Source organism: Crocodylus siamensis, chromosome 2 (genome assembly GCF_052110815.1).
Source record: "Crocodylus siamensis isolate JL-2025a chromosome 2, ASM5211081v1, whole genome shotgun sequence".
Taxonomy (NCBI): domain Eukaryota; kingdom Metazoa; phylum Chordata; order Crocodylia; family Crocodylidae; genus Crocodylus; species Crocodylus siamensis.
The window spans coordinates 188226821-188239332 of record NC_143396.1 but is presented as its reverse complement, the minus strand read 5'-3'; the positions used below and the strand labels follow the sequence as shown (position 1 = coordinate 188239332).

The window sequence follows — 12512 nt, the reverse complement described above, 5'->3', positions numbered from 1 at the left end:
GGAAGATGAGCCAAGGTTAGAGGATAGACTGACATTAGAGACCATAGAGGGGAAGATGTTAGGTCTGGCCTAAGAAATAAGTAGAATCATGGCAGAAATGGCGACTCCAGAAGGCAGGTGGCAAGAAGCTTTCACCTGGCAGTTGTGGGTGGACAAGGTGGAGGAAAAAGCTGCCCATCTAGAGGTAGAATTGGAAATGATGAGATCACAAAAGGAGCAAGCCGAGGCAAAAGTGGCCGCTTTAGAGCTGTGAGCACAACCTGGGAAGAAAGAAGGTGGGTGTAAGTAGATCAAGCGTCTGAATGCAGCAGAGGCGGAGAAGACTCAAGCACTGGAATGGCTCATGGCAGATAAGGCCAAGAAGAGCAGACAGCAGGAGGAGAAGTTGCAAGAGATGCAGAAGGAGATGGCTGAATGGAGGAGTAAGTCTCCTGAATCCGGTATAGACCAGATGGGAGAAAAAAAGGGGTTACTGCAGAAGTTGGAAATATCAAAGAGCCTCATAGGAGCTCTCCAGAAAGGAGGCCTGCATGAGGACCTAGAGAACTGGCAAGAGTGGTGCTTACGGGCCTAACATCTGGTCAGAGAGCTGCGATAAAAGCTAACAGAGAGCCATACCCAGGCTGAAGAGATGAGGAAAGTTATAGTAAAATAAATGGGAAAAGTGAAAGGATACATGGCGAGTCATGAGGTGTTACAAGATCAGAAGCAATCCCTTGAAACAGAGGTAAAAGCCAGAACTGAGGAGTGTGCAGAATTGCAGGCTAAGTGGGAAAAAAGTGAAGAAGGAAAAGGACCAACGGGGGGAAGAGATATAATCCCTGAAGACCCTTTTAGAAGAGGGCGCAGCCAGGGAAAGAGTATTACACACCACTCAACCACAGAAGGATAAACTGATTGCTATAGGCAGACAGTTGGGAGAGCATGTATCCAGGGCTAATGAAGAATGCCAGCAGCATTTGCAGGAGATTGGAGGCTTGAAAGTTCTTAATAGAGATGAAGGAACAAATACTGCATGGCACCTAGTTCTAAAGGTCCAGGGAGACCAAGAACTACCCAGAGATGCTGCCCAGGAGGCTTCAAGAAGGAGAGGACAGTTGAACAGCAAGAAAAGAGTACAATGATGGAGGGACCTCCTGATACAGATTCTGCAACCATGGGGGAAGGAAGTATCCCCACAGTTATCAAGTACCTGGAGCAAAAATGGAGTCACTGAGTAAGCCAGTATGTAGAAGGCATGAACTGCTTGAGAGAAAAATTAGAAAAACTTGCCAGCAGGTATGATTCTGGGATAGTGACTGCGCCAAAGCAGGTACAACAGATGGAGGTATATAAGGGAAAGTTGGCAGCTGTGCAGGAAAGTGAACAGTTCAGGGTGAGCAGTGAGAACAGTGATCCAAGCTACCAAGGCCACACCCAAAAAGGGCAACATCCTAGACAAAAGGGCCAGAAACCAAGGATGGCCCAAGTCCTGACATATAGCACACCAGATATAGGTTTCAAAGGGGAGAGACTGGCAGAAGCTCTAAGTAAAAGAGGAGCCCAAGGCCCAAGATGAGGAGAAGGGGCCAACCCCCCAGAGAAGCTAAGGGAAAAATAGAAGTACGCCCCAAGGTCCACCCTGAGGACAAGCTACGAGGCTCCGCACAAAAGCAAAGACCATGCTGCACCCCGACGGCAGACCAAGCTAAGGAAGCAGAAGGTTCATCAACACCAAAGGTAATCCAGCTGGAGTAAGAACAGATGGGGGAAGGAAGCCATGTGTATATGTTTGTAACCTCCCAGGGAAAATCAAATGGTGGACCCCGAGGAAATTAGTTGATGCTAGAGTCGGGGGAGTAGCCTTTGTGAAGGTCTACTCAGGGCCTGGCGGAAAACCCACTGGCCAGGGAAAGATAGAAGTTTGGAGGGAGGAACATGCCCAGAGAGCACTTAGGGTGCAGTGGGAGCTTTGGGGAAGGCTCATGGACTGGCAGGAAACCAGAGGGAGAAGGGACTCTTTACAAGGGGCCCAAAGAAGAGGAGGTTGGGGCACTTGAGGAGAAAAGGGGAAAAGGTACCCCAAGTAGTAGGAGGCAGCTCTCCCGGGAGGAGGCTTTCATTTCATATTGAAGGGCCTGTAGAAGAGGAGAAAAGGCAGGCCTAAGTTACACCCTACCAAGGCTGGCTAATGTGGGGGGACTACCCGTGGCGGGGTAACTTCCGGCAAATCCCACATGGTGCGCCCTTGGGAAAAAGGCAAGTAGGAAGCACCTGAAAACCTCCACCTCCTGTTCCTGAGTGCCAAGTGACTGAAGAAAGGCTGAGAGAAGATCCAGATGCATGCTACACCCGAAAATGTGAAGACCCACTCAGGTGAGTTAGGGTCTTAAGCGGGGAGGTGAGAGCTGTCCCAGAAGCTAAGCTCATCTGATAGTGAGAGTAAGGAAAGCAAACCCAGAGAGAAAAAGGGAGGCAAGCCAGGAAGTTTGAACAAACAGTGAATGCTGCAAAGAGCTCTGCTGTGGTAATGACAGGTTATGCCTGTGAGGCATAGGCATAGCTGTAGGGGAGATCGGATGCCAGGGACGCAGTCCATAAGGCAGTAGTCACCAGCCAGTCGACCACGATTCATTGATCGATCGTGGAGCCTCTGACAGTCAATCTCAGTGGGGGGGGCTGAGTGCACGCACATGGCTCCCCAGACTGAGGTCGACTGGCGTGAAATCAAAGCCAGGTGATATACACAGTAGGGCTCTGCGGAGCTTTGGTTGCTGATTTGATTTGAAGGAGATTTGGCCCAATTCGGTGGCCTGATCTCCGAATCCAAATCGAATTGGGAGACCAATAAAAAAGTCCAAATCCATCTGAAGCCTCTGAATTGATTCAGAGGAAATTCAGGCAGTCCCCACTCACCGCCAAAGAGAGCTGGACCTGGACTTCGTGCCAGTAATAGGAGGCAGGGGGAGGGGCTGAAGGAGGGGGAGGGAACCATGGCCCCATTCCCTGCCTGCTCCCCAGCCTCCTTGAGTGCCCCCTGAACCCCTCCCACTCTCCCAGCCCCGTGAATGGCTGCCCCACCCAGCCCCAGTGTCCCAGTATGTTTAAAAAAAAGCCCTGCACTCACTGGCTGCTGCATCAGCCATCGGGGCCTCTGGGGGCTTGTGGCAGAGCCCCTCCATGAGGCTTGGGGCACTGGGGGGCAGCAAGGATCACCCCCCCATATGGCAGGAGTTGGTGAGTGTGGGGTGTTGTTTTTTCTAAAGTGCTGGGATGCTGGGGCCAGGTGGGGCAGCCATTGATGGGGCTGGGAGAGTGGACGGGGTTGGGACCTGTTCGATTCAAATGGGGCCTGTTCCAAATTTATTTGGGACAGTGATTCGAATCACTGATCAAATCACTGTCCCAAGAATCAGCCGAATCTGAATCCAAAGTGAATGCTAGCTGCTTCGCACAGGCCTAATACAAGGTAGGCACTAATCAGAGCCCAGGTGGCTCTTCCAGATGTGGGAGGGCTCCCACCACTTCACGCACCCTGGTAGAGGCCTGGGGGGCATATGTCCCCCCTCAATCTGTATGCGGGACTAAGGTGCCCTGCTCCTAGAAGAGCAGGAACTGCCTGGTGAGAGCTCAAAGAGCCAGGCAGGAGCCCAGGTGCAGGTTGCCATGGCAACCGGCTAAGGCAGAAATTAGTCGACACCTGTATCTGGTCAGCTGGCAGGAAGGGGCAGGGCCTTGGGCCCATATAAACCCCAGGCTGAAACTAAGGGAGGCAGTTCCTTTCCAGCAGCTTAGGGGGAAAGAGCCCACTTAAAACGAGAAGGGAAGGGGGCCTGATTAACCTCTGCTCTGGGTAATGGTAAAGGGGCAGAGCACACCTTTGGTAGCCTATGTTAAGTTATAGCCCATGGGCTTATGTATTGTTTGTAGTTTTATAAGACCGGTGGTTTGGGTGAGGCTATTTGGGGAAGTAGGAAGCCTCATTGGGGCCCACTACAGAGTGGGCCCCATAGAGGGCACGGTATTTGGTGGGGGCACAGACCCTGGTGCCAGAGAGGGCACAGCATTTGGGGCACAGAGACGCCAGTGCCAGTGAGGGTGCAGAGACAGGGCTGTGGGGAGCCCAGTGAGGATAAGGTGCCAAATTATAATGAGGCTGGGGCAAAACAATACCAGTACCATGTGCAAGGCTTAGGGGATTGTAAAGGGGCAGTCGGAGCCACGCATATAGCTCATAAGGCTAGGGTGCCCCTGAAACGCCCATTGCGAAACAAGACCCACAAGGGGTCCGGGAACCCATGGGGTTTAGTAAGTCCATCAAACCGTGTCCAAGAGGACTTAAAGGCAGCCTCCCTATTTTTATATTTTTTATCAAAGATGTAGCAGGCGAGAACTGAGGGTGCCCATAGGGCCAAATTGGCACAGTCAAGGGGCCTTAGGAGAACATGGCCATCCTTAAAGGACCCCATCCCATGACAGGGACAGAGGTGACTGCTGCTGCATGCTGGGCTTTGTGCCCCAAGCCCTGCTGCAGCTTCCCCGGGTGTGCTATGATGCCACATGTGCCCCACTGCCAGGTGCGCAGGGGACGTAGCTCAGCCCAGTGGTGGGATGCACATGGTGTCACTTCCAGAGCAGCTGGTCTTGGGGCGCAACTGCCTCCACCCAGTGCACAGTTAGGGGGGGCACATGCTGCCCAGGCCTCCGCCAGGGTACAGAAGCTCTCCCACACTTGAATGAGCCACCCAGGCTCTGATTGTCCACCACCTGGCCTGGCTGGGTCCTGCTCACCCCAGCCCCTGCCCCACTTCCTCCCTCACTGCAGGGGCCTCTATCAGCTCCCTCACGCCCCTTCCCTCCACCACAAACTAACCTGCTGGGTGGAGGGAGGTGGTGTACGTGGGAGATCCTGGGTTGAACTTTAATTCAAAAAGTGATCTTCTGCTTAAAAAGATTGGTGACCACTACCTTAAGCATCAGGTGCCTGAAAGCATCTGCACACTCCTGGCCTCGTGTAGGTGTTCTCTTGCTGCTTTAGAGCATGCACCCAATGCCAGACACATGGTGTGTTCCTGTGGCCTAGACGTTGCGTCACATTCACCCTGAGGGAGGCCCCAATACTTGCCTGCCATGACTTGATCTTTCTCTTCAGCGGTGGGACTCCTTCTCACAGCTTCTCGCAGACCAGGTGCTGCCCTTTACAGGCGTTCTTGGGGCTCCACCTCCCCTACAACCCAGCCATGTGCCAGCCCTTAGAATGGCCAGATGATGGATCACCAGCTTGCCCTCTGATGTCTTCACCTGTCCTCTTTTCCCCCTGCTTGTCTCCCAGCGTTCTTCTATGCAGGATGACCACAGGATGTCAGACCATCCCTGACAAAGCACCGGGTCTTCCCTCACTGCATAGCTGTCCACTGCACCGTTCTGGCTCCCCCTGACCTACAGAGGTTACTCCTGGCCCCTCTCCCTGCTTTGGGGCCTTGGGAAAACTCACAACAAATTAAGACAAAAAAGAAAAAGGTGGGGCAGGGGGCCTCAGCCCACCACACTCACAAGTCCGGTGTTTGCAGCTCCAAGGTCCCCTGACACCATCCTCCTTGGCCTGGTCACCCTGCCAGGCTGGCGTGGTGTCTCCTTTAATTGGTCCTGGACCCCTCCATCAGGTCCTTGTCTGGATCCTCTTCAGGCTGCTGACACAACCTGTGTATAGCTTGGGGAGTAGTCTTGCCACCTGGTTCTGGTGGTGCTGCTCCCCTAGCTACTTGCTTGCTGTCAGATTTTAAATCAGCTGGGCAGCATTTTCTAATGACATCATCTGCATCATCTGCACCATCCCTAGCCGGCAATAAAAGTGGCTGATGAACCATGCGGGTGGTCCATCTCAGCGTGCCTCTGCTTTTCCTAAAAAAAAAAAAAGGTAAGTATGCCCTGCCCTCAGGACTTTTCTCTTTCTTCTCAGGGTGGGTCAGCCCTGCCTTGTGTCCTGCCATGGGAGGGGGCTTTGAGTGCTCTGCTTGCGTCCCCCTGGGAGACAATCATTAGAAAATTGTCTAAAAATAGATGGGACACCAGCTGGCCCTGGGCAGCTTCCCAGCCATTTTGCAAAGTAACATGAAGATGTGGTGGGCAAAGGGGAGGGAGTGGCCGATTTTTCAAAAATAGGTAAGGGTCACAGGGTCAAAGGAGGGCTCTACCATGCCACTTAACCCCAGTGCTGCCACAACAAATAATCAAATAGGTTGGTTTGTTTTATTTCTAAATATAACATGCTCCCTTTTTCCTACCACAAGATTTCTTGTGCAAGCCACATTTACTTCTCTGTCCCTGGCCTGATTAGTGACTTTTTGCTAGTCTCTGGGAAAACGTTCAGATTTGGTATCTCTAAAATAAGGCCATAGTGGATAAGCAGTATGATATTATGCCAATAACTATGGTTTTCTTTTCTTTTATTGTAATGATTAAGAATTTCGGTAGTAGAGTAGACAAAAAAGATGGGACAGGTAAGTCACAGAGGATTTGAGTAGAAAGCTGGAGAGTAATATCTGAACTGAGACTTGAGTTTGTACTAACAAATGAAAACAGAAACTTTATATATCTGGAAACTGAGAAATCAAAAAAAATATGATGTCAACTTCTATTCAGATTATATATGCACTCAGCGAAATTCAACCCTGTGCAGATGACTAGCATAAGACCTACACACCAACTATGTTTCATTTTGTGGGACTTAAGAGCACAGTTCTGTTCCTTTTTAAAATCAAAGGGAGTATGCTGTAAAGTTACAGAGTATTCTAGCTATAATTATGTGCCAAAATGGAAATAATTCTTTAATACATAGTCTGGGTACATAGTGCTTTCCAAACTGCAGTTGCATTTTCCTTCAGTGTGCTAACAAAAAAAATAAAATGCATGGGAAAAGGCAAAATGAGACAATTAAGAAATGTTGATTAAATTGGAAAAAAAAGGTGTCAGTTAAGGTATAACAAGCTGACAATCCTATAACTTGAAAATGTGAGGAAAATTCCAGTTAACTATGAGTCTGAGTAATTTATAAAATATAACGAGAAGTGCTACTAGGAATGATCTGAGAGAGAAATAACACCAATAGTGAACATTGAAAACCAATACTGCTGAACCCATCGTTATTATTTGCTACACAATCAGGTAGAGATCAATGTGTCTGTGATGAATATAATGGTATTTGAATTCAAAGCTGGGAAATAACTAGGATTGTCTATTATTATTATTTTTGTTACAATTAGTAACCTTTTATACACAACTAGATATTGTACTTATATAACCATCTCATAACAGAATTCACACAGTACTAATTATAGTATCCCTAACCCGTTTTGTTGTTTTTAAACTTTGTGATTTAATATAATTGCATTTGATATGGAATACCTTCCTGTACTCAAATGTTGTTCTAATGACATTGGATTGCTAACTATAAATATTTCGATAAGGAAGCTGAATAGCTTTCAAGTTTCAATCTAGCTGCAAGAAGTACTTTGGTAAGGCTCTGTTGTAACACTATTTTGTTATAACTTCCTAGAGCAGTAAGTGACTCCCAAAAGACCTGCCTACATCACCTACTGTAACAGAACAATAGGCAGATACTTCCTCTCTTTTGGCAAAAGTACATTAGTTTTGCAAAATGTTTTGCTATGCCAAGACTCCCTATTCTTTTCTATATTGATAAGCACAAGCCTCTTTCCCCTCCTCCCCCCAGTTATTAAACTTTACAGGGAAAATGAGATACATTAAAAGTCGCATAAAAATAATTTTTGAAAACTCTTTAAAATAGGATTTTAGAATTACATAAAGTAAGATTTTATTCTGCACAAGGATTGGACAAAACCAAACAAACTAGCATGAAATTAATGAATTAAATCAATAATTCTGAGGTAAACTGTGGTTCTTCTAGTGTGGTGGCATAAGGGAGTAGACTGCTAATCACATCCTGGGTAGCAGTACAGGAAGGAAAGCAGGCTCCATAGAGCTTTGTCCCTGACATTCACAAGTAGGCCAGGACAGAATATTAAAAACTTGATGATACCTTAGCTAATTTCCCCGGTATTTCAGCTACTAGAGCTATGCTGGATAAAAACCCTGTATATTCTAGCCTGAAAGCAGTAGGTATGAAAGTATTAAGATCAGAAAGAAATTCAATGAGTAACAAAAGCTTATCCTTATCCTGGGTTCTTGGCAATACCGTTATCAACCCCATGTTACACAGTGAAGCTACCCTAACTGTGCTGTAACCTAATGCAGTGAAAATTTGGCCAAGAATCTTTTCCTTTTAAAGTTAATGGTTTTAAATTATCCACGCTTGTTAAACACCTTGAGTGACAGACCTTAAATCAGGGTTGCAAGAGGATTTAGGTGGTGCATAGGCCTGGTGTGGGACTTCTGCACAAATGTGAATTTCACACATAATGGTTTTTCTATCTAATTGATGTTCAGTGGTCTGTGTTAAATGAAGTAATGGTATTGGACAGTTTCATAATGGGCTAGAATCCACAGCACAAAAGTCAACACCAACATAGGCATACTTGATAATCAAAATACTGAGTGAGCATGGAGATTAAACTGCCATTTTGTCTAAAATAATCATGGGTTGAGGAACACTGGTGAGAGAGTATGAGAGAGAACTTAGTATTGCTCCTGTCATTGCTGTACTTGATCTGTTGATAGATGTCCCTAGAAATGTCACTCAAGCCCAGTTCACATGAAATAGGAAAGTTTATGTTAACTGTAACACATTTTGAAGCATAAATGTTACATCAATATAGCAGGAAGTACATTTCAAACATTAGTCAAGTAATCCAATTGTAACAATTTAGCAAAGATTTCAAATAACTTTTCAGATGAGCAATCAATATTACAGTTCACACCAGTAATCACAATGTAAAATTGCTGACTCTGAAAGCTTGTAACAGTGCCTCTTGCACAAAAATTCAAGACAGCGGCTGGGGCAAGACTGGGTTGTGGTAACAAGCCTGCCACAAAGAAAATAAAACTCTGCTAATGGCTTGCAACTCATGAGGCGTGAGAGAGAGTAGAGTGTTTGCGGTACCCAACACCAGACCCAGGCCATAAGATAATGACAGTCATGACAATAGTCCTGAACTTCCTACCATATTTGAGCCTAAAAAATAAAAGTGATGGTTAAAATTATTGGCAGAGACCTGACACACTCATTACATGTATATAACAAGACCCAGAGAGCAAGCCAGACTGGGGAGAAACCTACAAACTACATCTACATCTCACTTGACCTAAGTGTCACTAAAGAAAACAAAAGAACTGAAATATCCACTTCAAACAAAGCCTGTAAGAGGCAAGAAAAGTCAAGGTGCACTGAAAACGTGACTGTAAATATATCCCGGTTAACACATTTCCTCTTTAAGACCTATTTCCCAAAACAAACATCCAATATCTGTCTAAAGTTTTAAAATGAAATGGTTTATTATGCTAAATCAGTCTAGCTGACGCTATCTAAGCCAAGTCACACCTATTATCTGATCCTCAGTGTGCTGTATTTGCATTTATTAATTAAGACATGTTGCTCAAAATAGGCAGTCAATTTCTAAATGTTTATTCTGCTAAACCAGCGTATTTTCCTGAAACTCACAACAGTTGTATCCCGTGGTCTCTCATCTTCACTATCTCCATAAGCCATTTGATGCAACTACTCTAAGGCTACATTATTAACTACTGAAAAATTATATTCTGTGATTAATTTCCTAAGGGTATCTCATTCAATCAATTCCCATCCTATTTGATTCCAAACTGATCAAAAGTTTGCAACTTCACAAACACACAAACAGAATACCACGGTAAAATGTTCATTCTGTCCTTACCTGCTTTGTTCAAACTTTGATTAATCCACTATCAAAAAAGAAATGCTTTGAAGCTATACAATTAAAATAAGATAAAAAACAAGACAGAACTGCCAGCAAGGTGTCTATGCACTTCAGGGAAGATCAAGAAGCTGTCCTACCACCCAGCACACAGAGTGAAGAACCCATCCTGTATAAAGATGTACAAGAACTGCTTCCTGCCTGCATTGGGTAAAAATGTCTGTGCAGCTAAGATAATACAAGAACTGTAATAGCTCATTTATTGACTATTAAGGAAAATTCTTTTGTTTTTCGGTCATTTAGTTTTATAGTTTGTTGGTAGTTATTAAAACAAGCCTTTCTGCTATTCATCAACTGAGTGTTGTATCAATTCTTAAAGCAATAAGTTAAAAATCTGATTTCTAAGTGCAACAAAAATAATAGTATAACTATCAGATTACATGTTTTATATTTCTATTTTAATAGCCAATTTAGAGTGTTTCAGGTAACACAATGGTTCTTTTCTTACACTTAATTTTACACATGGCCTCTGGATTATTCCAAAGAATGAATAAATCTTTTTTTCTCAAAATATATACCTGTGTTCACAAAGTGCTTTTAAATATGCTATTGTCAAGTGGCAAAAGGACGCAGCATTGAGAAAGACAAGCAATTCAGCTAGGCTATATTTATGAGACATAAATATATTTATATAAATAAATATATAGAGACAGGTATGAATCTAATATAAACTATAGTGCAGTATTTGTCAAAATATTACTGTATTAATGATGCATTTTAATTTTATTTTTCTGTCCTACTGTAGCATAAAGACAAGCATTAAAGTACAGTATTTGTATATCTGTAGTACGTAATCAATGAAGATTTCACCTAACATATACAGATAGTGTCCACTGAGAAATAAATACATCAAGCTGTTGATGTTGAGCAAGTGGGAACAGGCATACTGCTAATAGTATGAAGAGAGACATCTACTGACACGTAACTTTTGTAACGCATATTTCATGGCACATAGTATCACGGCTTCCTACACTAATAGCTATATATATATATAGAGAGAGAGAGAGAGAGAGCTATATATATATATATAGCTATTAGCTACACACGCACACACACACAAGAATAAAAGAATACTTTCTTGATCTCTTATTCCTTAAATATTTTTAATATGTATTTAATGGTTAGATCATGAATGGGAAGAAGTGCTGATTATTTGCCTCAGGAGACTGGAATGTCTACTTCAGGAGAAAGAAGAACAGGTGAATTTGATAAGCCTAAGAGCATCGCAGTCCTTTGTTGAAAAAGGTCCCACAGTCTGGTGTCTGTGATGGTATGAAAAAACCTAATTGCATAGTAACACTGGAATACAATAAACTGTCATATAATACTGTGACATTATTTATCTGAAATATGTATACAGTTATATATAACTATATATATTATATATAATTTATATATTTCTTTTAGTGAGACTAACAAAGGATACCCGTGTGTGGAACTTTGTTAGATGCTGTTTTCTCTTATGAATTTTTCAGTCTTCACTACCATCTCCCAGCTATTACACCACATTAGACAACACATCCAAAGATAATCGAATTAATCTCTCTAAAATATCATTTTAAATGTTGTTAATAGGATTTACCTTCTGTAAGGAATGAAGCAACTATAAAAAAGTTTTCTTTTTGCCTGTATAGTAATGCCACATGCTATGATGATTCAAGAATAAAGTATGGAATGAATTTGTAATCTAGGGGCACCTATACATGTGACAGAGCTCTGCTCTGATGCATGCTCATTATGTCAGAGCAGACTTGATTAATCAAATCTGCTGCAAGTCTGCTAATTAGCACTCCAAGCACTCCAGCAGTCTCTGTGTCATGTGTTCAGTGTCCCCGCATTTCAAAATGATGGCAGGGGAGCTTTAACTAAAGCACATTGAATGAGTTTTAGTTAAAGTGCCCTCACAACCGTTTTGAAGCGTAGGATGCTAAATATCCTGTGGTTGCTTTAATTAGAGCTGCTCTAATTAAAGTGCCCCCACCCCAGAGCATGTGTCTAGATGCTCTAGATGTGGAGGTTTTATTTAATTCACAGAATGTGGCTCCTTACACCTAAATACTGTGGGAAAAGGTCAGGAAATGCATCACGTCCTCGTTCAATGGTGGGGGGAAATGAATTTTTTTGGCTTTATGATGGTAAGGGGCTTTTGGAAATAAAGAAAAGTGGGTGAATTGGAAGGAAAAAGTTTAGGAGACATGTTCTTAAAGATGTTTAGTTGGCCACCCACAAATTGGCCAAAAATAAAAATCCTGTGACCTATCATATCCTCATAGTACTTTGTAGACAGAAACCAGGGTTCCATTTGTTATGGAAGAAGCTTTAGTTGTTTGGTTGGCCCACCTAGGTGGATTGTATTCAGAGCTAATTTATTTTTAATTTGCCACTTTTTAACCACCAATTTTTAATATTAGGCTTTTCCTCTTTGAGTTGACAAGATTGACTTTGTCTTCAATGATGTAGTGCTGCCTTGAACTTAGCTGGGCATATAGGTGCTGACTTTTATTTTTGCTGGGGTAGGGTGCTAAGACGATTGACATATGGAAAGTTTTGTGCCTTTCAGTTGACAGCTCTCTTCCTGAGGTGGGTCAGGGCCTCCTACATAGTCAG

At 43.9% G+C, this 12512-nt stretch overlaps 1 pseudogene; it reads left to right on the top strand.

Annotated features, from left to right (window-relative positions):
- Window positions 1-343: 343 nt before the first annotated feature.
- On the top strand, window positions 344-1216 carry LOC149871492 (uncharacterized; annotated as a pseudogene).
- Window positions 1217-12512: the final 11296 nt, after the last annotated feature.